The following is a 10,889-nucleotide window of genomic DNA, read 5'->3' as shown; positions in this document are numbered from 1 at the left end:
ATCTTTCATTGCTAATGAGGGCGTCGATTTTGTAGTCTTTGTTCAACTGAGCGCTCATGATCTTCGGTTTGTTCAAGTAGTGCATTGGTTAATAGTGTTATTTACATAAAGAGTAAGTAATTGTGAATATCTAGCTTTTCGAGTTTAGCCAAACTCAACAGCAGGACTTGAAGGTCATTAAAAAAGAGATTCAAGATAAGGAAATGAGAGGGAAATGATACGGACAAAATGAAAGAATTAGATGAATGGCAAGGAAAAAAATTATTTTTATTAAAAAAATAATTAATGTAGGGTCTAAGAACAAAAAATTTGGTGAGGGTATTAAAAGAGCTTTGATTTTTTCAAAGCCTTATTGGTCACATGCAATATTCTAAGAGACTTGTTGGTCCTTCTCTCTTGTTATTAGGCAAGATTTTTAGAGAATGGGTCCATTTTTTATAATTTTTTTATAAAATGAATAATCAATTATTCACTGTGTGAGATAGGGATTTGAACTTTTGATTTTTCATGAGATTCTTGTGCTTTAGTGTTAGGCTGTTAGACTATACCAATGTTTTGTATTTCTCTAATATATAAAGTCTTTTTTTGAAATAAATATATATAAAACTTCATGAGAATTCTTTTATTTTTCTTGATTTGACGCTACCAAATGCGATTGACTTCGTGAATGTTCTGATGATTTTTTTTAAAAAAAATTTTTTAAAAATTTTTTTATTTTCTCGTTGATTAAAAGTAAGTCAATTTTTTAAAAAAATTGATGATTTATTTTATTTTTTTATTTTTATACAAGAAATAAAGAAGAAAGAAAAAAAGAAAGACAAACAAATAATGGGAAGCAAGAGTGGTAAGGAATGGATATATGAAAAAGAAAAAGAATGTTTCAAATACAAATTTCTTATAAATGAGATTAAATAATAAATAAAAAAATAAATAAATAAAAAAATTTGTCAATGGCCATATAGGTTTTCAATACCAATCTCAGCATTAATTAATCTTAAAAAAATATTAATTCATAGATGAATTACAATATGAGTGTAGTTCCATGCATCATGGGACCAAATTGAATATTATATCAAAATATAAAAATTATAATGCATATTTTTGGAGTAAACAAAAGAAAATATATTAATACCAATCTCAGCATTAATTAATCTTAAAAAATATATTAATTTTAATCTTTTCATCCATTTTTTGAATGATCCTTTGCTTCTCCCTTCTTTTCTTTTGCTATCCCGTCTTTTATCTCTGGTGTTTGGATTTTTGTGTTTGTTTTTGTGTCTAGTTCTTATACTCTGTTTTCTGTTTCAGAAATAAATTCGTGGTTTATCCATTTTAAAAAACAAAAAAAACAAAAAAATATTTGAATAATTAATACGCTTGTAGGATGTACTAACACTGCATAAAGCACTTAAAAGATAGGAAATAAACTTACAGGTACTGTTCATTGGTTTAATTAGCATGGATTCCTATTGGATTGAGCTCATGAAGGAAGAAGGATCAGGAGGCACAGGAACTGCAACAGAGCCTTCAAGCATTAGTGTCACCTTCTGCATTGAAGGTCTTAGTGATGGGTCTTCTTGGATGCACCAAATGGCAATCATCACAAACCTCTCCAACCTTCTCCTGTCAATCATGGCTTCTCTGTCACTTGCCACCAAGAGAAGATCTAACCTCCCATTTCTGTAACAATCATAAACCCAGTAAACTAGAATGACTTCCCTTCCTCATGATCACTTGCCAACTCTTGTTTGAAGTTTTTTTCTACAGCAAATGATTTCCAGCAGTAACACTCCGAAGCTATAAACGTCGACCTTCGTGGTCACCGGCATGTTCTTGAACCACTCCGGTGCCACATACCCTTTGGTCCCTCGAATGCCGGTGCTTGTTCTTGTTTGATCCGCTCTCAGAAGCTTTTGCCAGTCCAAAAATCTGATATCCTGGCAACAAAGTTGTCATCCAAGAGTATGTTCTGGCTTTTTGATGTCACAGTGAATAATGGAAGAAGTGCATTCTTCATGCAGATAGAACAGTGCTCTGGCCACACCTAATATGATCTTCACTCTCTTGTTCCACTCCGGCTTCGTTTCGCCGAAGAGGAAGCTTGCCAGTGAGCCATTGCTCATGAACTCATACACTAACAGCCTGTTTTTCCCCTTCATTGCAGAAACCAATCAATCTGACCAAATTTTTGTGGTGTGTCTGCCCAATTGATCTTACTTCTGCCATGAATTCTTTCTCCGCATCTTTTGACAGCCTGTCCAGTTTCTTAACTGCTACGTTGATATTTGCAGTTTCCCTTCTCAACACCCCTTTATAAACTATACCGAAAGACCCTCTTCCAAGCTCTTCACTGAAGTTATTAGTGGCCCTCAATGAGCTGTCTGTGAGAAAAAGATTGATGGTTGAACCCTACAGCATCCAGATATGTTTGAGCTTGTTTCTCCTTCCTTTTGACAGAGAAGTAGAAGGCTATTATCAAAGTGTAAGCAAGAAGAAGCACGTTCATCAACACTGAGCCACCCAGAAGCGAAGAACCAGCAACAATCAAAGCCTTTGAGCACCCCTTCTTGGGGTTATCTTTCTGTTCAGCTGGTTGATTATCTCTGGAAATTGCACCATCCTTTGGTACTTTGATGAAGGCCATGGTACCCTGTCCTACACCCGTACTCCTGCCATTAGCGAGTGGCAGCCTCTTCTTCCAACATCCTTGATCCCTGAAAATAGCCACAGCACAGAAGCAATCTTGCAAACAATACTCCCGGCACTGCTCTTCACTCACATCACTATAGTGTTCATAGTCAATTCTAGGCCAATCCACGCTCCTCATCGCCGTGAGCTGAAACCTTGCCGAGTCATCTACATCACACCGCTGCAGGGCAAAGTCCGGGGAGCAACCTTTGTACTCGTCGCCGGAGTCAATGGGTGAGTAGCCATCAGGACACTTGCAAGTTGTTAACTCATCCTCAGCATCCATTTGACAGAAACTATTGTAACCACAAACACCACTTCCGCAGCAATCATCAGTGACCATCCTCATGCAGCCGTCAGTAGGAACAAAGCTCCTGATACTCCACTTCTCTATCCAACCACTGCCACTGCTACTGTTCTTTGGGTTGATGTAGTATCGAAAGACTCCATCAATATCCAACGTGGCCTTTTGATAGAACTCTGACAAGGACGATGAGTCCAAGTTGGCTGAGATAATGTTGCCAAGTGTCTTATTGGCAAAAATAGAAATTGATATTGCCTGTGGTGCCGTTGAAGAAGAGCTGAGCTCCATCTGCTGCTTTTATCACTAGACCAGTAAGCCTTGTACAAGTCACCAGTCGGAATTGCTACCTGAGAGAGTATGAAATTACCGCTGTCCTGGTAAAGCGTAAACCGGCCTTTTTGAGTAGTTTGTGGCTGCGAGACGTGACCGTAGACGGGAGTTGGCTGACAGGACTTGTGTGGGGAGGATTGTGTCAGTTGGGTAGTCAAAGCTTTGCCAAATGGTGCTGCCGGAGCTGGCGTCAACAAGAACTAAGTTTCCGGTGTCGAGCATGGCTGCATGGGAGCCGCCGGAGGTTGAGGAGAAGATGGTATCTCCAGCAGGGCCTGTTAGTAAAAGCTGACCATTAGAGCTGAGGTAGAGTTTGGAACCAGCAGTGGCTGGGTTGTTGCCATTGGCAGTCCAGACTATGGCTTTGTCTGCAGTCTTGGCGAACCAAATGGCCAAAAGAAAGAGACTGCTGCTGGTGGTGGTGGTGGTGGTGTTTGACGGTGTGGTAATGAAGCCGAAGGCGAAGTCTCCGGAGGGGGACAGCCAACTGGTGGTGGTGCCGGAGGTGGTGAGGGTGGTACCCAAGCTTATGTTTTTATATGATTGAGCTCTTGTTTGTTCTGGGAAATGGATTAGGATCACCAGGATGATCTGGCTGAGTAACACTAGTTGGAGAAGTAGTGGAGGAAGGTGAGAAGAAGATAGCATCATCTTAATTTCTCAAGCTGATGTTTATTCCCGCTTTCAGCCGCTCGCTCCCCCCAGCTGCATGTGCGTAGGTGAAGCATGCAAGATCATTTGTAGGCGAAACTGAAAGACCGATGTTTTGTTGACAAATCTTATCAGGCAGGAGTTAGCCTCTGATTGGGTAAACGGTAAAAGTCTTCTTTGGATTTCAAAGTCGTGTTTGCGTGTAGCTTTTTCTTAGTACACTAAAGTCCATATTTCATGGTTTTTCTTCAATGTATTAAAACTTTTGTCCTGGTTGTCTGTTGACGTAGTTCATCAAATCAGTTATTCAAATCCTGGGATGAATCTTTTGTTTCTCATGGTTTCCTTTGCAACTTCCATCAAATTTAGCCTCAAAAACTCTTAGGATCCAATGGATCATGGGAGCTTGCTTTTGTTTTTAATTTTTAATTGATCTGCTAATTACTTCTTTCTTGGTTAAGTTGTCTTTTTTTTTTTTTTCCAGATTGATTAGCACAAAATAAGTGCAATTGCAATTGTATCCTATAATATTTATATTTGCACACTATGATATTTAAGGTGATGTATGCACCAACATACATGTCTATAAGGACTTATTACATATATGCAATAATGCAATACATGATGCCTATGGGAATTTATCAATTAAAAATGCAATTTTATTTATGTGATGGTTGTATATCATGATGATTTTTAATCCATTTCGACGACCGAGTCTCTGTAATAAATGTGGTCTATTCAAATTAATTAAAAAAAAAAAAGACAGTGTGTATATCAAGATTTTTTCCTATTTCATTTTTATCACTCAATTAATTTTATTTTTTTATTTCTTTTATTTTATTTATTTTTATTTATTTTTTTACTAATGGTGGCAAGCACTTCACAATTAAATATTGTTAAAAAAACACGTAGGTATGGGGGTACATTAATTCTATTTTTAATAATTAATTTTTTTTAAAAAATATGGATAGATCATATTCATTAAAAAAAAGAAAGATACAACATTTCCCAGAATAAGCGGATAGGTCAATATCATACAAAACAAACCCATGTGGGCACAAAAGAAACCACCAAACCCAAAAGCCAAGACAGTTGGCTATGAACTATGAACAACAACCCTCACAGAAACTAGCCTATACCCTGATCAGATGCCCCATCACCAGAAGTTGCTTCACCGGTGGAATATTTATGAAGATCTAAGAATGCCAAACTATGACGGATTGAAGATATGTGCTCCTCAAACTTCACCGGCTGGGAGGCAAGGGCTGCAGAAAACCACGAGATCAATGCATGTGCCACTTTCAAAATAACTGACTGTGAAGACAAAGAGATAGCATTAAAAATGTAGTCATTCTTAGAAAGCTAAATAATCCACACAATAGCTGTAACAATGATGCCACCTAGAACACGCTGAGCAGGTCTAAGCTTGAACCACCAGGAGCCCACACATCCTCCATTGAATAAGGGGGCTCAGGTAGCCCAAAAGGCTGTAAGAAAATATTCCAAACTGGTTTCACAAACTGACAATGACAAAAGAGATGATTCACTGATTCGCTGTCAGCATGATAGAGAACACACGTAGTGGTAGGGAGCTTGACCATCATAGCACTCTAGCTATCACCTTCCACCAAAAAAAAATCCAAGCCTGTTGTCCTTGTGAGAATCACAAGCCTAGTAAACCAACAGTACTCTCCCCTGATCAAACCCCAATTCAAAACAGATAAAATTGCTATTTGTTTAAAGTAATGGATTATATGGCAAATAGGCTTCTAAACTATCGAAGGTTCATTCTCATTTGGGTTTTAAATGAGCAAGTAGCATGTCAAGGAAGGCAAGACTTGTACAAGCCTTAGCGAAGAGAGTAGGGACAAGTATATGCACAACCACTGCTTATACTCCGAGAAATATGCTCTCATCCTCGAATCAATCTGTCGCCACTTGCAAAGAGTTCTTGTGGGGACCCTGATAGCAATAGACCTTTTTGTCGTTGGCGATTTTCATTTCCATTTACTATACATGGATGTCCCAAATATCATTCATCAACTAAACTAGAAATTTAACAACTGAATGGAAGATTGATCATTTGATTTTCTTCCTTGTTACAACTGAAATTGGACCAAGATGTGATCACACAACTCTGATTGTTGACCCTGTACATGTGGACCCCACCCCGAATTAAGCATTTTTTTAATTTATATTTTGATATTTTGAATTTTAAATTTAAAGTAACCCTTCATATTATCATTAATATTTTCCTAATGTTTATGATCTGTCCTATTCCGTAACTTACAACCCATCTTCTCCTTCATAACCCCCGGGCCTTTGATCATCATGTTCTTGTTTTTGTTAGAAAAAAAAGGGAGACCTATCCCTAACTTGTCCAACTCTTCTCCCATCTCCTCATCACACTCTGATTGTGCACTAAATCACTTCTCCTTTTAGGGCTCGTCAGAGGTAAGGTTTTGTTTTCTTGTTCTTCATTTCTTATTGTTTAGGTTTTGATGCTAGTTAGGGTTAGAGTTTCTTTGTAGCTTAATTATGGATCTTTAAATCTTGTGATTTTTATTAGAGAGTTGAAGTTAAATTCTTATTTTTCCATCCATGCTTCTTATGTGAAAGATCTGGGTTATTTAAGGATAATTATTAGATTGAGAAGTTTTCTGGTAGTATAGCAGGGATCTCTAATTAATTTGGGAGAACTAGAGACATATTTTGGAGGAAATCAAAATATAAAAATTGTAGATAGTGATCTTGCTTATCTTACTGTCAAATTTCAGAATTTTAAATGCAAGTGCCTCGAACAAGATTTCTTTACAGGCCTTGGAGTGTTTTCAATTTTTTTTTTTCATGATTCTAAAGTCTGAATTAGATATAGAGAATTATATGAAAGTTGTAGATTTTTTGTGTTACGTAACTACCTGTGAAATTTTAGATTTTATATGTCTATAGTTTGTGAGATATAGCCGTATTAGTGTAACTATCTCGGATGGTATTTCTATGCAGAGTATGAAGATCTGTGGGTACTTTTGATGATCATGGACATTGAATTAGGTGAGGTGAAAATTATAAAAGTTGTTTCTTATTAAGTTGTATGATTATCAGTAAAATTTATTGATTTTAGAATTGTATATTGAGAGATATGCAAGTTTGAATGAGATATGTCTGAATTATAAGTCTACAAAAATAATCGGAGATTCATATGAATGCTATAATTTGATTAGTACTTGAAATAATCTGAATTTCGGATATGTCGTAGTCTTATGTGTCTACTTTTTTCAGAATCTTGAATTTTGTGATTTGAAAAAGAAAATGGCACATCAAATTCCTCCAAGGAAATGGCAAATAGCCTGATTTTCATTCAATTCACTCTTACAATATAGCACATCAAATTCCTCCATGTATTGCTGCAATGACCCCACCTGTGTCGATTTCTTCAACTCCGTCAGAGGACCAGCAAAAGCATGCTCACCAAAACGTGAGTCAAAGCTTCTACAAATTCCTTCCAGACATACACTTTCCCTCTATCTTTCATGTTTAAGAAAGCTTTATACCAGTGTAAAGCTTTGCCCTCCAAGTGAATGGAAACCATTTTCACCTTGTTTGGCTCAAGAGTATGATCTATCTCAAAGAACTGTTCAACTTTGAATAACCATTCCACCAACCCAATACCATCAAAACGGGGAAATTCTATCTTGGAATAATGACTAGACACAGATGAATTCCATCATGCTCCAAGAATTCCACTACTACTAGCCATAACTGGAGATTGAGTATGAGATTGTACCTCAGTATTCTGCAAAGCAATGCCATAAATCATCAGTTTAATCTCTTCCATGGATTTGAGAGTTTGTTCTCTAATTTCTTGTTTAACCTCTTCTATTGATTTGAGATTTTGTTCTCTGACTTCCTGAATAGACTTGCTATGCTTTTCATCAATTTCCCGCATCAAACTCTCCAAATCTTTCAGATCCTGCTTCTTAGAGGTGTTAGCCATGGCCAGGATCGATCTCTGATACCACTGTTGTGTAGAAACCCTGTGAAATCAAGCCAACGGAGGAAGGCCTAGAAAAGAAGAGAAGAGAAAAGGAGAAAGTAGCCACTAATTCCATCATAGTTCCCTCCACTATTAGGTTACATTCTTATATAGAGAAAACAACGGTGGAGATTACAACTTAGAAGTGGACCCCATTCTTAACTACATCTACGGCTGAGATTTAACTTTCTTTGATTAGCTTTGCCTTCCAATTCTGATGCTCTTCCTCAACTTTAGTCATTCAAAACAACCCTTCTTTCTTCATTTCTTTTGATACACATCAATTCAAGCCAAAGGAAGAAGACCTAGAAAAGAAGAGAAGAAGAGAAACTAGAGAAGAGAAAAAGGAGAAAGTAGCAAGTCCACAAATTCCATCATAGTCCCCTGCAATATTAGGTTACATTCTTATATAGAGAAAACAACTGTGGAGATTACAACTTAGAAGTGGACCCAATTCTTAACTACATCTACGGTTAAGATTTAACTTTCTTTGATTAGCTTTGCCTTCCAATTCTAATGCTCTTCCTCAGCTTCAGTCATTCAAAACAACCCTTCTTCCTTCATTTCTTTTGACACACATCATTGCTGCTTAGCGAGGTTGGTGCGAGGTTAGAGTAGTGTGTTGTCACTAGCTCGTCAACAAGTTCTAAGGTATGAGGCTTTGATATTTTGATTGTTGTAGAACTCGATGCTCTAGTAGCAATTTTTCTTGTTGGAATTGAACTTGCTTAAGTCTGTCTTATACCTAGTATTGTTCCTAGTGTTTTTGCAAATTAAAGCTTGGTTTATGTATCTTTATAACAATGATCTTTGTTGCTTAAAGTTTAGCTTATTGTCTCCACCTTAGCATGTCATGATCTCTTTGAAATTATGTATATTTGTGACCTTTTAGTTTCCTTCTTCCTTGTATGCGAGATATCTACCACATGCCTTATGTCTCTAAACTAGTAAGCTTTGAGGTGTTATTATTGTTGAATTTTAAGATGCTATTAGTGCTCCTTAAATGTTGAGCTAAAAGCCTCTACTATCAATGTAATTCTTTGTTTTCTTCACATTGTTAATTATTGTTATTGTGTTAGGTTTTTGTCTCATGGGTTGTAATTTTATGCATGATTTTTGTCAAATCTCTATCCAATTTGTTGTATGTTGTACTTTGGGAATTATATACTATTTTTGTAGCCCTTGACATTTGTATGGGTATTTCTGTATTTCACCTCTAATAGTTATTTAGTATATGATTTTTTTTATCTCCAAATGCGTTATGCTCAACCCTATATATGAGTTATGTTATTTTAACTCGGGTCGCAAAGGAGAAATAAATGGCTAGGTTATATGTAGTAAATTCGGAGACTTATATTAAATATATTAGTAATTTGATATATTTTACATCACTTTTGGATCCAGTATAATTGGAAAACAATTTTTCTAGCTTTGTGATTATACATATGATGAATTACTTTACTCTGTATTTCATTCAAATTTCTAATTATTTATATTTTTGTTATGATATTTGAAACGATTTTGCTGTTAGTAGTTGGTGTTCTCTCTGTGTAGTGTTAGAGTTATTGGATTTGTTTGTTCTGGATCCTAAATCCTGTCTTTTGGATTTCATGTACTTTTGAACTACATTATATCCTTAAAGTCCGTGTAAGTGGTTCTCTTGGTTGATATATTTTTTTAATTTAAGAGAAATTCTGAGGCCTTGCAAATTTACAGGGTTCCAACTTTCTAGGTTTGCGGCCATTTATTTGTGAACATGACATTGCTTAGGAATTACATTGTGTTATCTTACTTGATTTTCCTCATGAACTTTTGGTCAATTGGATAATTCTTGAAAAGAAATGTGGTTGTATTTAATTGAGTACTTATGATTGAATCTTGGTTGCTAATTATCTTTAATAAGGTGGTGATTCTTGGAGCTGAACATGGTAGGTTGAATAGTTTCTCCGGGCTTTTTTTTTAACGAATAAGTAACAAGCGTTGTTTGACATGCAGATATGGAAGTGCAGCAATTGCAGTGCCTTACAGACCTCCTAGGAAAACCCCCATGCACTATAATTTTAGAAGGTTGAAACCATTGTTTCTTCCAAAGTTGACCACACCTAGAGTGTGAATAGTATTGATAAATAATATTTGACCAAAGTGTCTAGTGTATAAACATTATTGTCGTAGGAGGATTCGAGCTTTTATCCTTCTCTTTGCACTCTTGTGTCTACCATTGGGCTATTCAATGGCTGACTAATTCCCCCCAATTACATAAGGCTAGTTCCCACATGAATTTTTGTTGGCGTTACTACTGTCTTCTCTCTAATTTCGGTGCTTCATTGATCTTTGCATTTAAGGTACCATTTGGTTGTATGTAACTGTAAACGCAGTGGATTTGTAATTACAATGTAACTGTAAATATTTTAATTTTAAAATTCAGTGTAGTCAAATCTGGTGTTTAGTTGTCTGTAATTGGAGATGCTGCATATGCAAATTTTATGTTTTATTGGAGGAATATGTAAACCTAGAATTTGAAAATATGTGTTTGACTTGATGGATTATATGGATGTGAGCACTCAATGTAAGATTACCTCACACAATCTAGTACATGCTAATTTTTTGTTTTTTTTTAATTTATATTAATAGATATTATTTTAAACAATTATAATTATATGTTAATTATTATTAATATTAAATTTATTAACAGATTATTTTAAATTTTTAATCTAATAGCAAGAGCTCTTAGATTAAGATATCATAATACAATAAAAAAAAAAATGTTACCAAAATCAACAATTTGCCATTCAAGATTCCACATTGGCAGACCATATTATGCTTGAACTCATGTATGAAAAAAATTAATCTGAAAGCAATATTACAAACCATATTATAATGTGA

At 35.8% G+C, this 10,889-nt stretch overlaps 1 long non-coding RNA gene and 1 pseudogene across 1 annotated transcript; one reads left to right on the top strand and one right to left on the bottom strand.

Moving 5' to 3' along the window:
- Positions 1-1,363: 1,363 nt before the first annotated feature.
- On the bottom strand, positions 1,364-4,284 carry LOC120260304 (annotated as a pseudogene).
- A 1,954-nt stretch (positions 4,285-6,238) lies between these two features.
- Positions 6,239-10,504, top strand: LOC120260855. The gene is made up of 3 exons (XR_005536510.1): positions 6,239-6,427; positions 6,977-7,024; positions 10,002-10,504. It is a non-coding gene; the product is annotated as an uncharacterized LOC120260855 (long non-coding RNA).
- Positions 10,505-10,889: the final 385 nt, after the last annotated feature.

This window comes from Dioscorea cayenensis, chromosome 5, assembly GCF_009730915.1.
Source record: "Dioscorea cayenensis subsp. rotundata cultivar TDr96_F1 chromosome 5, TDr96_F1_v2_PseudoChromosome.rev07_lg8_w22 25.fasta, whole genome shotgun sequence".
NCBI classification, from domain to species: domain Eukaryota; kingdom Viridiplantae; phylum Streptophyta; class Magnoliopsida; order Dioscoreales; family Dioscoreaceae; genus Dioscorea; species Dioscorea cayenensis.
The sequence above is the reverse complement of the archived record's forward strand: the minus strand, read 5'-3'. Positions and strand labels throughout refer to the sequence as shown.